Source organism: Grampus griseus (assembly GCF_964374135.1).
Source record: "Grampus griseus genome assembly, chromosome: 5".
Taxonomy (NCBI): Eukaryota; Metazoa; Chordata; class Mammalia; order Artiodactyla; family Delphinidae; genus Grampus; species Grampus griseus.
The window spans coordinates 134,942,075-134,955,093 of NC_138998.1; the positions used below are offsets into that span (position 1 = coordinate 134,942,075).

The window sequence follows — 13,019 nt, forward strand, 5'->3', positions numbered from 1 at the left end:
TCTTTTTCCTCTGTGCCTAGTCTCTAGTAGATGTTCAGTAACTATTTGTGAAATGAATACTTCCTATTTTTGGTTCACTGGCTATGTTCTCACCATCGCCCTGACCTCTCTACTGAATGGCCCACATCAGCATTTGACGGTTGGTCACTTTCCCTGGGTCTGTCTTTCACTGACATGTACCTAAATTTCTCTGGCTAGTCCTCCTTCATTTCTTTCTTGGGCTATTTTTCTTCCACCCACCCTTCTGTGTTGATGTTTCCTTTCCCTTTTTCCTCTGTGCATTTCTCAATGGTGAGCTAGTAGATCACCTACCTAAGGCGTCACCTACGGCTTGTATGCTCACATCTCCCAAGCTCTGTCTCTGGCTCACATGGGTCTTCTGAGATCAGAACCTATAGCTGAGAAAGCATTTCCAAATTCAAACACGCTGGTGAGTTTCAACAGAAATTCTACCTCTCTTTATCCTCCACACACACAATTTACTTTAGTGGAAGGTACCACCATCCATTCATGCCTTTGAAGAGTTTAAATAGCCTCAAAACTGCCTGTTATTTCAAAGTTTGAAAGAATTTTCATCAAACCATCTGAGCATGAGGCTTTTGTGGGGGAACAGTTCACTGACCGCTTTTACAATTTTTACCCAAATTACTGAGTTAGCCTTCCCATCTTTTCTTCAGTCCAATTTCAGTAAGATGTACTTTCCCAGAAGACCATCAACTGGCAAGAGTTGCTAAAAGTATTGTTTTATAATTGCTTCCCATACTTGATCCCGATTTTATGCATTTGTGCTCTCCCATCCCTGTCTTTTTTCTAAAAAGTGATCAAGCTAGTTTGTGGTCTTTTTACTTTGCTTTTCAAAAACCCTAAATCTTGAATTCATTATCAACTCTTCTGTTTCTTTCCCCTTATGTTTTCATTAAGTTTTGTATTAATTTTTCTCGTCCCTCCCCCACCCAAATGCTCGATTCATTTTTGCATGAAGTGTTTAAGGATATGATTATTACTTTGCCTTCAACTTTGACCCTATCCCCTGGGGTTTGATATATAATATCCTCATTATTGTAATTTCCTAGATAGTCTGCAGTTCTAGTTTGATTTCCTTTTTGAAACAAGGAAAAACAGACTTTTTTTTTTAACATTTCCGATAGCTTGGGTATTAATATTTTTTTTACTTCAACTTTATTATTTTTAGTTTTATTATAGCTTTAGAATGTGGTTCCTATTTCACTTCTTGGAAATTATTGAGGTTTTCTTTGTGATCTAATATATTGTAAAATTGTATAAGTTTGCTATTGTTTTTGAAAAGACAGTGTGCTATATTTTCTCTTTTGTTTCAGGACGAAGAATTAGACATACACGTATAAGATCAACCTTGTTCATCCTATTATTCAGACCATTTATATCTGGTTTTTGTTTTTTGGGGGCTTTTTGCTTTTTTTTGTTTTATTTTGTTTGGTCTTACTTGATGATAGTGAGTTAAAATATCTTGCCATTAATGTGTTTCTGCCAGTTTCTTCCTGTTCATGAGAAAGATTTTTTCATTGTGGATTATAAAATTCATCATGATGAAGTGACCCTTATGTATAACTTAGTGAGTTTTCCTTGAATTCAAATTTCTTTGGTTTTAATATTATACACCTTCCCTTGCTTTCTTTTTGTCATCATTTTACTCACCATTTACCTATCATTTTGTTTGTAATTTTATTTTCAGCTTCTCTAAGTCATTTTGTTTTAATACATGGGCATATACTTAGATTTTTAAAATATTTATTTATTTATTTTTGGCTGCATTGGGTCTTTGTTGCTGCGCGCGGGCTTTCTCTAGTTGAGGCGAGCGGGGGCTACTCTTTGTGGTGGTGCGCGGGCTTCTCATTGCGGTGGCTTCTCTTGTTGCAGAGCACGAGCTCTAGGCATGTGGGCTTCAGGAGTTGTGGCATGTGGGCTCCAGTAGTTGTGGCACGTGGGCTCAGTAGTGGTGGCTTGCGGGCTCAGTAGTTGTGGCTCGCAGGTTCTAGAGCACAGGCTCAGTAGTTTTGCCACACAGGCTTAGTTGCTCCGCGGCATGTGGAATCTTCCAGGACCAGGGCTCAAACCCGTGTCCCCTGCATTGGTAGGCAGATTCTTAACGACTGTGCTACCAGGGAAGTCTGGATTTTTTCAAATCCAATATGAGAATTCTCACCTTTTAGTAAGGTTATCTGTTTATATTATAAATGATTACATTTAACTGAAAACATATGTGAGTGTATTTTTAATATTTCCTTTCTACTTTTTCTGTTTCTAAACATTTGCTATGTTAACATTTTTTTCTCCTTTGAATTTAGAAGGCATATAGTCTGTTTGGGTTCCAGTATTTACCTTTATAACTTTAAATAACTTTAAAGTTATAAAGTAGACTTAAGCCTATTTTTCACAATATATCAATTTCAGTAACACAATCATCCCTCTTTATTTTCTCATATGAAAGATGAGAAGATTAGCGCTTTTGGACCAGCTATTCTCTTCTTCCCCAATTTTATTTGCTTGCTCTGGAGTTATTGTCCTACTTTATACCATTGTCAATTAAAAATAATTAATTTCCTCTTTTCCAGGAATTAGAATTCTTGTAATTAGAATGTCTGTCTTATTTAGATGTAATTTATGTTTAATAGATTCAAGACTCAAAGCTGATATTTCATCCTATGACTTCCCCACTTTTGAGTTATTTATTTTTATTTTAACTCTCAGATTACATTTTCAAGTAAATTTTTTTGCAATTTTATTGAGGTATAATTGAAGTACACCAAACTGCACATATATAAAGTATACAAGATCAGTCTATGTACACACACACACTGCGTGTGATCAAGATGACAGCCCTTTCCATCTGAAAAAAAGCAATGCTCAATACGGAGGACTGACAACCCAAATATCCAATATACAGTTAATTTTGTAGACCTAAAAAATATAGTAGAACAAAATGAGTAGATAAAAAACTAAAAGGTATAATAAAACCCAGAATTCCCTGAAATGAAGGAAAACATACATTTGAACATCAATAGTGTCCTTCATTATTTGGGACAAAAATAATAAAGAACTGTAAAGTCTGAGTGAAATTATTGAAAGGGCAAGGTTAAAGGAAATATGGGGAAAATAAAGTTATATACTAAAAGAAAATTAGTCTAACTCCAGATTTCTCCTTAGCAATTTTAAATGAAAGAAGAAACTGGAGCACTGTCTAATGAGTGTTTTGTTTGAGGGGTTGTGTATGACCCAATTTTCCATACCCAGTCAAGTTATCATTGTTATGACAAGGCAACAGAAATATGTTATCAAATGGTCAAGAATTCATGAATTATATCATTCATATAGTCTTCTCTAAAATATACTTGACTGAAGCTAACATCATATCAAATGGTGAAAGCTGATTTCTCTGAGATTGGGAATAAAGCAAGGATTCTCACTTTCAACAATTCTATTCAACATTGTTCTGGATGTTACACACATTGCAATAAAGCAAGAAAAGGACACGAAGGCATGATGATAAGAAGTGACAAAGTATAATTATCCCTGTTTGTATTTTCATATAACATTGTATATGTATAACAATATACAATGTATATGTATACCATATAACTACATATACAGTGTATATGTATAACATACAACACTGTATAAGTTTAAGGTATACATGTTGATTTGATTTGATACATTTATATATTGCAATATGATTACCACCATCGCTCTAGCTAACACCTCGGTCATATCACATAATTGTATTTTTTTGTGTGTGTGGTGAGAACATTAAGATCTGCCTAGAATTTTCTATAAAGGGAACCATGGAGTAGTTACTTGGGGATGAGGGTGGAGAGAGGGATAGATTGCAAAGAGGCATGACTAAATTTTTGGAGATGCTTATTATCTTGATTGTTCAGAAATAATATTGGTGGAATTTCTCTTTCCTGTGTTCCTGAGCGCTATTTGAACTTTCCCTTTAGCATTTATTTTGGAATGTGAGATGCTAATAATTTCTATTCTCTGTTTAGATCTTCAGCTGCTTGAGGATTTGGAAGGAGGACCAAGGTTATGCACAGCTGCATTCTGGAAACTCTGGCCCTGTGGTTTCTCTCTGAACTTGTTGACTCTACTGCAAGCTGGGTCGATATCTTCTCTTGCTCTGTGCATGTGGGGTTACCCTTGGATTTCAGTTTGCTCTTCTGCATTGGTCTGAGAAGTTGAGTTGGAGTGATGCCTCGTAGGCTGGTTTGTAAGATTTTTCTTCTATTAGCACTTATTTTATCCAACAGTTGCCACTTGTCTGCAGCTTCCAGATCTTCCTAGTGAGGAAAGGAGGGCATCTTTGAGGAGCTGACATTTGAGAAGGAGCATGAATGAAGGAAAGGAATAAGCCATTTGAAGATTTAGGGAGAGAGCGTTCCAGGTAGAAGGAACAGCAGATAAAGAAGCCCAGAGCTGTGAAAAAGCTTGATGCTGTTTTAGTTGAGAGCCTTTTCTTTAAGCCTTGATGCTGATCTGCGATGGTAGAACATTCTAAGCAGTGACTCCCTGTTCTTCTCCCCCACAATCCCTGGGAACCTCCAATCTGAGTGGGCTGGTCCAGCAGGGGACACACACAGCACATGTGGTCTATCTATACAATGGAATATTATTTGGCCGTAAAAAGGAATGAAGTTCTGATACATGCCCAATGTGGATGAATCTTGAAGACATCATGCAATTTCATTTAAATGCAATCATACAATATGTGACCTTTTGTGTCTGGCTTCTTTTACTTAGCATGTTTTCTTTGAGGTTCAACCACATTGAAGCATGTATTCCTACCTTATTCCTTTTTGTGTCTGAGTAATACTCCACTGTACAAACATACCATATTTTGTTTATCTATTCATCTGTTAATGGACATTTGGATTGTTTCCACATTTTGGCCACTGTGAGTAATGCTGCTATGAACATTCATGTACAAAGATTTGTTTATCTGTTTTCTTTTTTTTTTTTTGAGTATCTATTTTCAGTTATTTTGGGGTATATACCTAGGAGTGAAATTGCTGGGTCATTATTACATTTTAATTAGAAGGATTCTCTTCTCTTCAAAATGTGTTGGTTACAATTTTCTGTGGCTTCCTGTAAGATTCCCATCCATCATTTCACACTTTCTCAGTTATCCAGTCTCACCTACTTGAAATGCTCTCATAGAGCCCATGGACTCTAAGGTGTTTGCTGGTAGAGTTTCTTAATCCTGTAAGACCTGAGTTCTCATGCACCGCTTTGGCTTTGCAGTGTCATATTTCAGGAGTGGAAAAAGTAGATGGCTGGAATGGAAAAAGCACATAAAAGAGGAGGATTGCTATGCCAATGTAGCCTGGCCAACATGGAAGGGCAGACAAGAGACTGAATTTAACTCAAGCTCCAAAGACAGCTTCTGGGCTGAGGCCTCTCCCAAGAATGTTCTTCAGTTGGGTAGGCTACCAAGTGGTGTAGGACCCAAGTAACTCTTGGTGCCCTGTTCCCTCCACACTCAGGTACTTGAAGTTGCTGAGGTAGCAGTCATTTACATGGTAGTATGAATCAATGCTGGTTTGCTGACTTTCCAGGGAGGGACTCATGCCTCCTGCCTTCCCTGCTCCCCTCCAATTAAAACACAGACATATTTTCAGCCTAGGGCTGTGCCAGGTCTCACACACATGACAGTGAATGAGATGGGCAAAAATCTCTGTCCTGAAGGACCTGGAATCTAACAGAGGAGTCAAGAAAAAATGCATGTGCAAATTAAGAAAACAGTCACACATTCTGAGGAGGCCTATGAGAGGAGTTTGCAGTGTGCTGAGACAGAGACTAACAAGGATATAGGGCTGCTTTGGATGAGAAGGAGCCAGTTATCCTTTCTATATGATCTGGATTGTGTTTTCTCTCTGGGAATTTTTTTTTAAGGTCTTTGCTTCTTTTACTTTGATGTTCTGAAATTTCATGGGGATGTATCTCATTTAATAGTGTACATTTTCATTTATTCATTCTGTGGGACACTTGTTAAGCCCTTTCAAATTTGGAAATGCATGTCTCCCTCAGTTCCAGGAAATTCTTTTCATCATTGTTTCCCACTCATCCATTTTCTTTACTGCTTTCAGGAACTCCTATTTGTCAGATGTTTGACCTCCTACAATGATGTTTTGTGTCTTTCATACATTTTATACGATGTTTTCTAGTTCATGGTGCCCTTTTATTTGTATTTTAATCTTTGCTACACCCTGGAACATTTTCTCTACGATATGTTCCAATCCCTCTATTTAAATGTTAAAAATGTAATATTAGAAGAATTTTAACTTGAGAGCCTTTTCCATTTTCTCATCTTTCTCATGGCATTCTGTTGTGATGGATGAAATAAGATCCTGAGTTCTCTGAGAATAGAGAATACAGATTTTAAAATCTTCTCTTCTCTTCCCTGAACTATCAGTTTCCTCGGGTGTCAGTTTTTTCTCCTTATCTTTTCTCTCTCTTTCATGCTGCAGGCTTTCCTCAAATGTCTGGTGCTTCTCTGAAGTGTAAGGCAATACAGAAACTGGCAGGAAGTGCTACTTACATAAGCAGGGTTTATCGAGAGGAAAGCTTCCCTTTACCCAGATGGATGGCATAGGAAGCTGGTTTTATCCCAAGGACTTCTCAAATGCCTGAAGTAGAAGCTGACACCTACACGACCTGCCTCTTCCCAGGTAATCATTCTCTCCCCAGACAGTTTGTTCAGTTGCTTGAGGAGAACCTTCTGTATGTGTGTGGTAGGGCTGGGGGGAGTCAATAAACAAGTAACCCCCTTGCATTTTCACCTCCACTCTCCTCTTCCTCGTCTTCTGCTCTTTGTTGGCCTTCATGTTGAATATCCCTAGGGTCTGCCCTAGGTCAGGTCCATCATTTTTTCTTTTTTTTTTTTTTTTTGTCCTATTTTTGTTTAATTTGTTTCTTTTAAGACCACCTCCTTGCAATTTCCAGAGAGAAAATACAAAACAAGAAACAGACTTGGTTTCAAATACATAAACAGTGTGCTGGAGTTTAAAGCATTACTGATAACATTGTTCCAAAAGAGTGTCAGCTTACTCCAGGGCGCTTCAGTATTCCTGAGGAATAAACGTGATTTCTCTTTCCCTCCCACTGGGATGTTCTCAGATGTTAAGTCACTGCTGCTGCTCTTTGACATATTTTCCATGTAGAAGATATGGAACCTGCAGCAGCAGGGGGTGGTGGTGGTGGGATGAATTGGGAGATTGGGATTGACATGTATTCACTGAGGTGTTTAAAATGGATGCCTAATAAGAACCTGCTGTATAAAAAAATAAATTAAAAATAAAAGAGGTTAAAATGCCACTTAAACGTATTAAAATGTGTTCAACTGACCAAAAAAAAAAAGCATATATATGTATATATATATATATACATATATATATATATATATATAGCGCCTGAAAATCATGCTGACGGTTGGAGCAGGCCTTTCCCAACCCCATTCCAGAACCAAAGGCTAATGGCCACATTCTTCTTTTAAAGAAGGTGAGAAAACAAGTCCTAAGCCAAAACCAGTACCTATCTTCCCGACGGCATCTGGCAAGCACCGGTCCCACTTCCTGCTGAGCTCTGAATCCGACGTGTTCCCCACCCTCAGTTCCAGCTTTCCCGACCGTCGGGCCCTGCGCTCAAACCCCTGGGGCCCTTCTTCTTAACTGTAGACTCTCCACCTGTATTCTCAGCTGTGTCCACCACCACCGTCACACTTGATATCATCAATCCTTTAACTTTTAGGTGTTCACAGGTAGCGGTATCTCATGGTGGTTGAAACAGAACCAGATTTGATTTTTTAAAAAAGCAAAGGCAGGTATCATTCTTACGCTTGGGTATTAGAGAGCAATTCATAATGCCCACAAAGGTGAATGATGGATTTCATAGCAGAAAAATCTATGGAGCTATGGATGGAAAAGAGACCATCCCTCCTGCTGAGAGGGTTGTCTGGGCAGAGGGCGGGGCTCAAGGACTCCCAAGTGCCTCACTGGGTCTCTCCCTTCCCACAACCTCTTCACTGTCCCGGAACCCCGCTGCCCATGTTCAGCAAGGTCACAATGAGCTCTTCCCCAAGGCAGGTGCCAGCTTCTCCAGACACCTGGTGAAGCCACTAGACCAAAACTCTCCAGTGACTTCCTGGCTTCTTGCTGTTTATTATGCTGGATAGGAAACCTATGCAAATGCTTTATTTTGGAAAAATGCCTGGGCTGACTAAAACAACCTCAGACCTCCCCCAAGCTGCAGGAGCCCTGGTGGGATGGAAAGCGCGAGCCTGTCAATCATTCACTCAGCAGGGATGGGAGGGTGGCGAGCTTTTGAATAGAAAGTCCCTCAGGAGAAAAGAATTAAGGAGTATGTTGTGCTGAGCTTTCCTGGGGCAAAGCTGGCAGAGCAAGAGGTGCAATCATCATTCCAGGTGATCCGCCCCCAGGGGCTGGGTCCTCCCTGATTGACGGGGTGACCTCCACTGGCCTTTCTCAGGCAGGAAATGGGCTGTTTGCTAATGCCTTTCCCCCGCCGCACACACCTGTGAAAGCCAGTTGGTGGTACTTTAAAATAATTTACTAGAATGAAATTTCTGTGTTTTTCTTTGGGTACTTGCCCAGAAAATGGCTTTGTGCTTTTTGATTCAAGAAAAGGCTTCAAATATTACAGGACCTCAGATTTCAATCTCTCTCTCTCTCTCTCTCTCACACAGACTCAGACACACCACACACACACACACACACACACACACACACACACACTCCTGTGTCTCTTGGGTGGGAGTGAGGGTACTATAGCAGAAGCGAGGTGGCTTTTCCTTTTAATCCTCGAAGTCTTAGTTAAACCTGTTTCCCTCACTTGTCCCCCACTCCAGCCCCTGCCACCGGGACATCCTCATCTTGCTGCCCCCTCTCCCCACACTGACTGTTCAGCTTCAAAGCATTGCCAGCTCGAATCTCATTTGTCTGAAATGGACGTTTCCTGAATAAGAAACGAGGGATGGGTTTGCCTTTGCTGTCGGCCTACTTTGGTTTAGCAAGCTGCCTCTCCATCCCTCCTGTGAGAGGACCAAGCAGACCGCAGCCAGTGGTCCCTGGCCTGAAACCCACGACTTGGGTATCAGGTGCCTGGTGTTTCTCCGGCCACCGGGAGGAGCTCCCCGTTCGGTTTATCACTGATGGGAACAGTGCCTTTGGGGTGTTAAAAGGAAAGCCACAGGCCCCAGATAGCATCACTTGTGCTAAAAGCCCATGACACCAAAGCTGGTCAGCACCATCACGTGGGTCCTCTTCATTCCCCTCCAACCCTCCCCAGAGGAAGAAGAGGCAATCTGTGTGATCAAACCCTTGTCATCCAATGCTCTGTGGTGACCTAAATGGGAAGGAAATCCAAAAAAAGAGGGGATATATGTATATGTATAGCTGATTCACTTTGCTGTACGGTAGAAACTAACACAACATTGTAAAGCAACTATACTCCAATAAAAATAAAAATAAAAAACCCACAAACCCTTGTCATCGCCCCCCCCTCCAAAGATATACTGACTTAAAAAGAATCCTTTCTTTTCTCTTGCTAATAGCTCCCTCACTCCATCCTTCTTCCTATAAAAGCCTTCCATTTTGTACAATCCCTCTGAGCGTGCTTCTAGTTGCTAGCTGGGATGCTGCCTAACTCATGAATTGCCTAATAAAACCGATTAGATCTTTCAAATTTACTCGGTTGCATTCTGGGTTTTGACAGGAGAGGCACAATTCATCCTCTCAGGGCACTGAGATGGCGCTCCCTGCGCAAATGACAGAAGTTCCAGGTTTACCACTGTGTTCGTTGGCCACATAGAGGAAGGGGTGTTCTGAGAATTAATGGAGGACCCAGGCTTCTGCTGTCTTCAGGAATGGGGCTCAGTTTCACCCTGCTGTCCTGCAGTCCCCACCCCAGATGTACACACTTAACACCCTCTGGGTCCCCGGGGAGCAATTAGGGATTATTTTAATGAACTATCACTTATGTGCAGAAGGAAAATTGAACTTGCGGTTGCATGAATGTCTTCTCATCCTCAGGAGGCTTTAAGTGTCTTCAAGTCACCTGAGCAAATTGCTTTACTTTTTTTTTTTTTTTTTTTGGTATTTCAACCCTTGTAACTTTGAAAATTACAGATATTTTCACATCAAATTACAATTGTTGCAAATTTCTTAAAATATCCTTTATGCTTATTATTGCTTTGAAATTGCAGTATTTATTAGACTTCCCCTGCTGGATAATGTGATTTTGTGCGTTAGTAAAGGAGTACAAATATTACTATGCCATCGTTTTGAAATATTTCGATAACACATTTCAGTATAATGGTTTCCTCTTGAAATCTTACATATTTACCTTTTTCCCTTTATATGAAAAGTATTAATCTGAGGTGAGTCCATGATCACCACACCTCTCTAGGGGTGCATAGGATTAACCTCCGCGAGAAGACCCTGTTCTATTATCCAAGGAGAAATCTGTAACTAGGGTTGTCTTAATATTTATGCAGAAAGAGCGGGAACATGCATGTTTTTCCGTAAGGGTTATTGCGGGCTTACAGACTGGAAATAGAATTTTCTAATGTGTGTAAGTTTCCCTGCCCAGCAGTCTACTCCTTCCACGGAGCAGTCCTCAGCCAGTGCCTTTCTTTCCGAAGCCCCATTTCCTCATCTGTTCAATGCAGCTGCTCATACTGCCTAAGTTACTGTGAGGGTAGAAAGAGGTGACTGAACACCGCTCCCTTCTCCTCGGCTTCCAGAACCTCTCAGTTTGGTCCTCCTTGCTCACGGGGTGTTCCTCTTCTGGTTGCCTTGCTGGACACCCCCGTCCTCCCAGCCTCCGAATGTGAAACCCTCAGCAGCCCTTGGCTTATTTGTGTTCACACCCCCTGAGACCCTTTCTAGCTGCATGGCTAACTGTGTCCTGGGCTGAGGCTCCCACATTAATCTGTCCCTCAACTCCAGCTTCACACATCTAAGGGCCCCGATCGCCATCTCCACTTGAGGCGGCTCAGACGAAACACATGGAAAACAAACAAATCTACCTTACCAGAACACTTTCTTTCCAGAATCTCTTTCTTTCAGAAGATGGCGAACCCATTCTTCCAGTTGATCCAGTCCCAAATCTTGGCATCAACATTTAAGCCTCTTTCTTTTCACACCCCACAACCAAGCCATCGGTCAATTTGATCAACTCTACCTTCAGGCACGTCCCAACATCTTCCCACTTCCACGGCTGCCTCTTAGTCCAGATCTCTGTCTCATGCCCGACTGTCACCATCTACGCTGTTTCCTCTACCTGGAAGCAAACGAGCACAGAGGGTCCACGGCAGGGAGAAGCAGGGAGGCATGTGGCAACGCTTTGGGGCTTCGGGGCCGGGCATTTAGGGTGCAGATCCTGGCCCCATCTTTGGTTTATAACTATCAAGTAATGGACTATTATACAAATGGTGAATGTGCCGTAGTTTTCAAATTATTTCCACTTAGGGCAACAGTGACTGCTACGAAAGTAGGATTCTCTGGGGGATTTCAGAGCCTTTTGATTTCAAAGGACTTAACCCAGGAAAGCAATTAGGGTGTCTTATCCAAGAAGGGGGACGTTCTGGTGCTTTGAGTATAGGAGAGGCGTGGATCCGTTTCAGGAAGTGGCTTCCTAGAGACTGAGCCTGGGACTAAGGGTTCCTCAGGGTAGAAGATTCCAGTGCCCATTCACACACACGGCCTGGGAGGGGCTGGGGCGTGACATGGGTGACTGTGAGGGTGGATGGGCTGTGGCCTGGGAGCAGCATCAGGGGTCCCAGGCTGTGAAGGAACCAGCACCTGGCAGTCAGCAGGTAACCAGAGCGACCCCAAGGCCTAAAGGCTGGGCCTCACCCCTTCCCCAAGTTCAGGGCCTCCATTCGCGCTGGGGCCCTGAGCCCTCCTAAATGCTGGGGAGGGAACAAGGAAACGTGGCTGGCTTTAGACCTCTGGATCAGAGCCAAATTTGATTTGATTTAGGGAAGCAAAGACATACAGCATTCTTTATCCCGTGAGGGTCATATTGTAATTTACATTCATGACAACAGTTTCCTGGAAAACATCAGAATCTGACTCATGTTTCCTTTTTATTTTGAAATTTGGGGTTACATGTTGTCCTCGAAAGGAGACCATACTGTGTTCAAAACAGCCTTGGTTATGACTGCCTAGTCCCAAAGAGATGGGCAGAGGCAGGCATCTACCTGATGGCCCTGGTGATTGTAGTGTGATGAAGAAGGGGATCACAGGACCTGAGCTCTTGTCTTAGGGGTGAATGAGAGCAAAAGAGCCAGAGGAAACCGGGAACAGCGTTCTTACACCCTGTATCTTGAAGGAGGGAATGAAGGTCTTATTTGGAATCTACTTCCTACAGTTGGTGGGCCAGCTGTAGGTCAGAGCCATGCGTGTGTCACTTCCTGTGTGTCACTTCCTGCTTTCTATGGGGATTCAAACTTGGACCTATGGGTCTGATATCACATTTCCTCTAATCCAGCCAGAACCCAGTTAACAGAAGCTTTGTGGAGTGATGGTTCTAGAAAGAACTAAATATGGTCATGAAACAATTCACTTAATTATTTGGAAATAGTCTGGACATGAAATTAATTAGCTTATAGGTCATGCTTCTACTTGGGTGAATGTATTTCCTCCCTGCTTACCTGTCTGGGTTCAAATCCTGGGTCTTTTGCTCACTGGCTCTGTGACCCTGGGCAAATAATTTAATCTCTATGCACTTTGATTTCCTGCTTTGTAAAATGGGGTTAAAATGAGTATTTATCTCATTGGGTTCTGATGTATCTCTTTGGACCAAATAGTAAGTAAAAGGTATTCCTGGAACATAGTAAGTGCTTAATAAATTGTAATCACTATTATTATTAGTCTTTCACCTGAGTAGGAGACAGGAACATACTTTACTTTAGTAGTGACAGAATTCAGAGAAAGAGTTCGATAAGAGCTATTTTAGAAAGA

General features: G+C 41.5%; 1 pseudogene across 1 annotated transcript; it reads right to left on the reverse strand.

The window, feature by feature from the left end:
* Positions 1–7,160: 7,160 nt before the first annotated feature.
* On the reverse strand, positions 7,161–11,316 carry LOC309823216 (MICOS complex subunit MIC10-like; annotated as a pseudogene). Its single transcript has 3 exons — positions 11,236–11,316; positions 7,446–7,651; positions 7,161–7,208 (listed from the first exon to the last, which is right to left on the reverse strand). The product of its transcript is annotated as an MICOS complex subunit MIC10-like (transcript).
* Between the last annotated feature and the right edge of the window lie 1,703 nt (positions 11,317–13,019).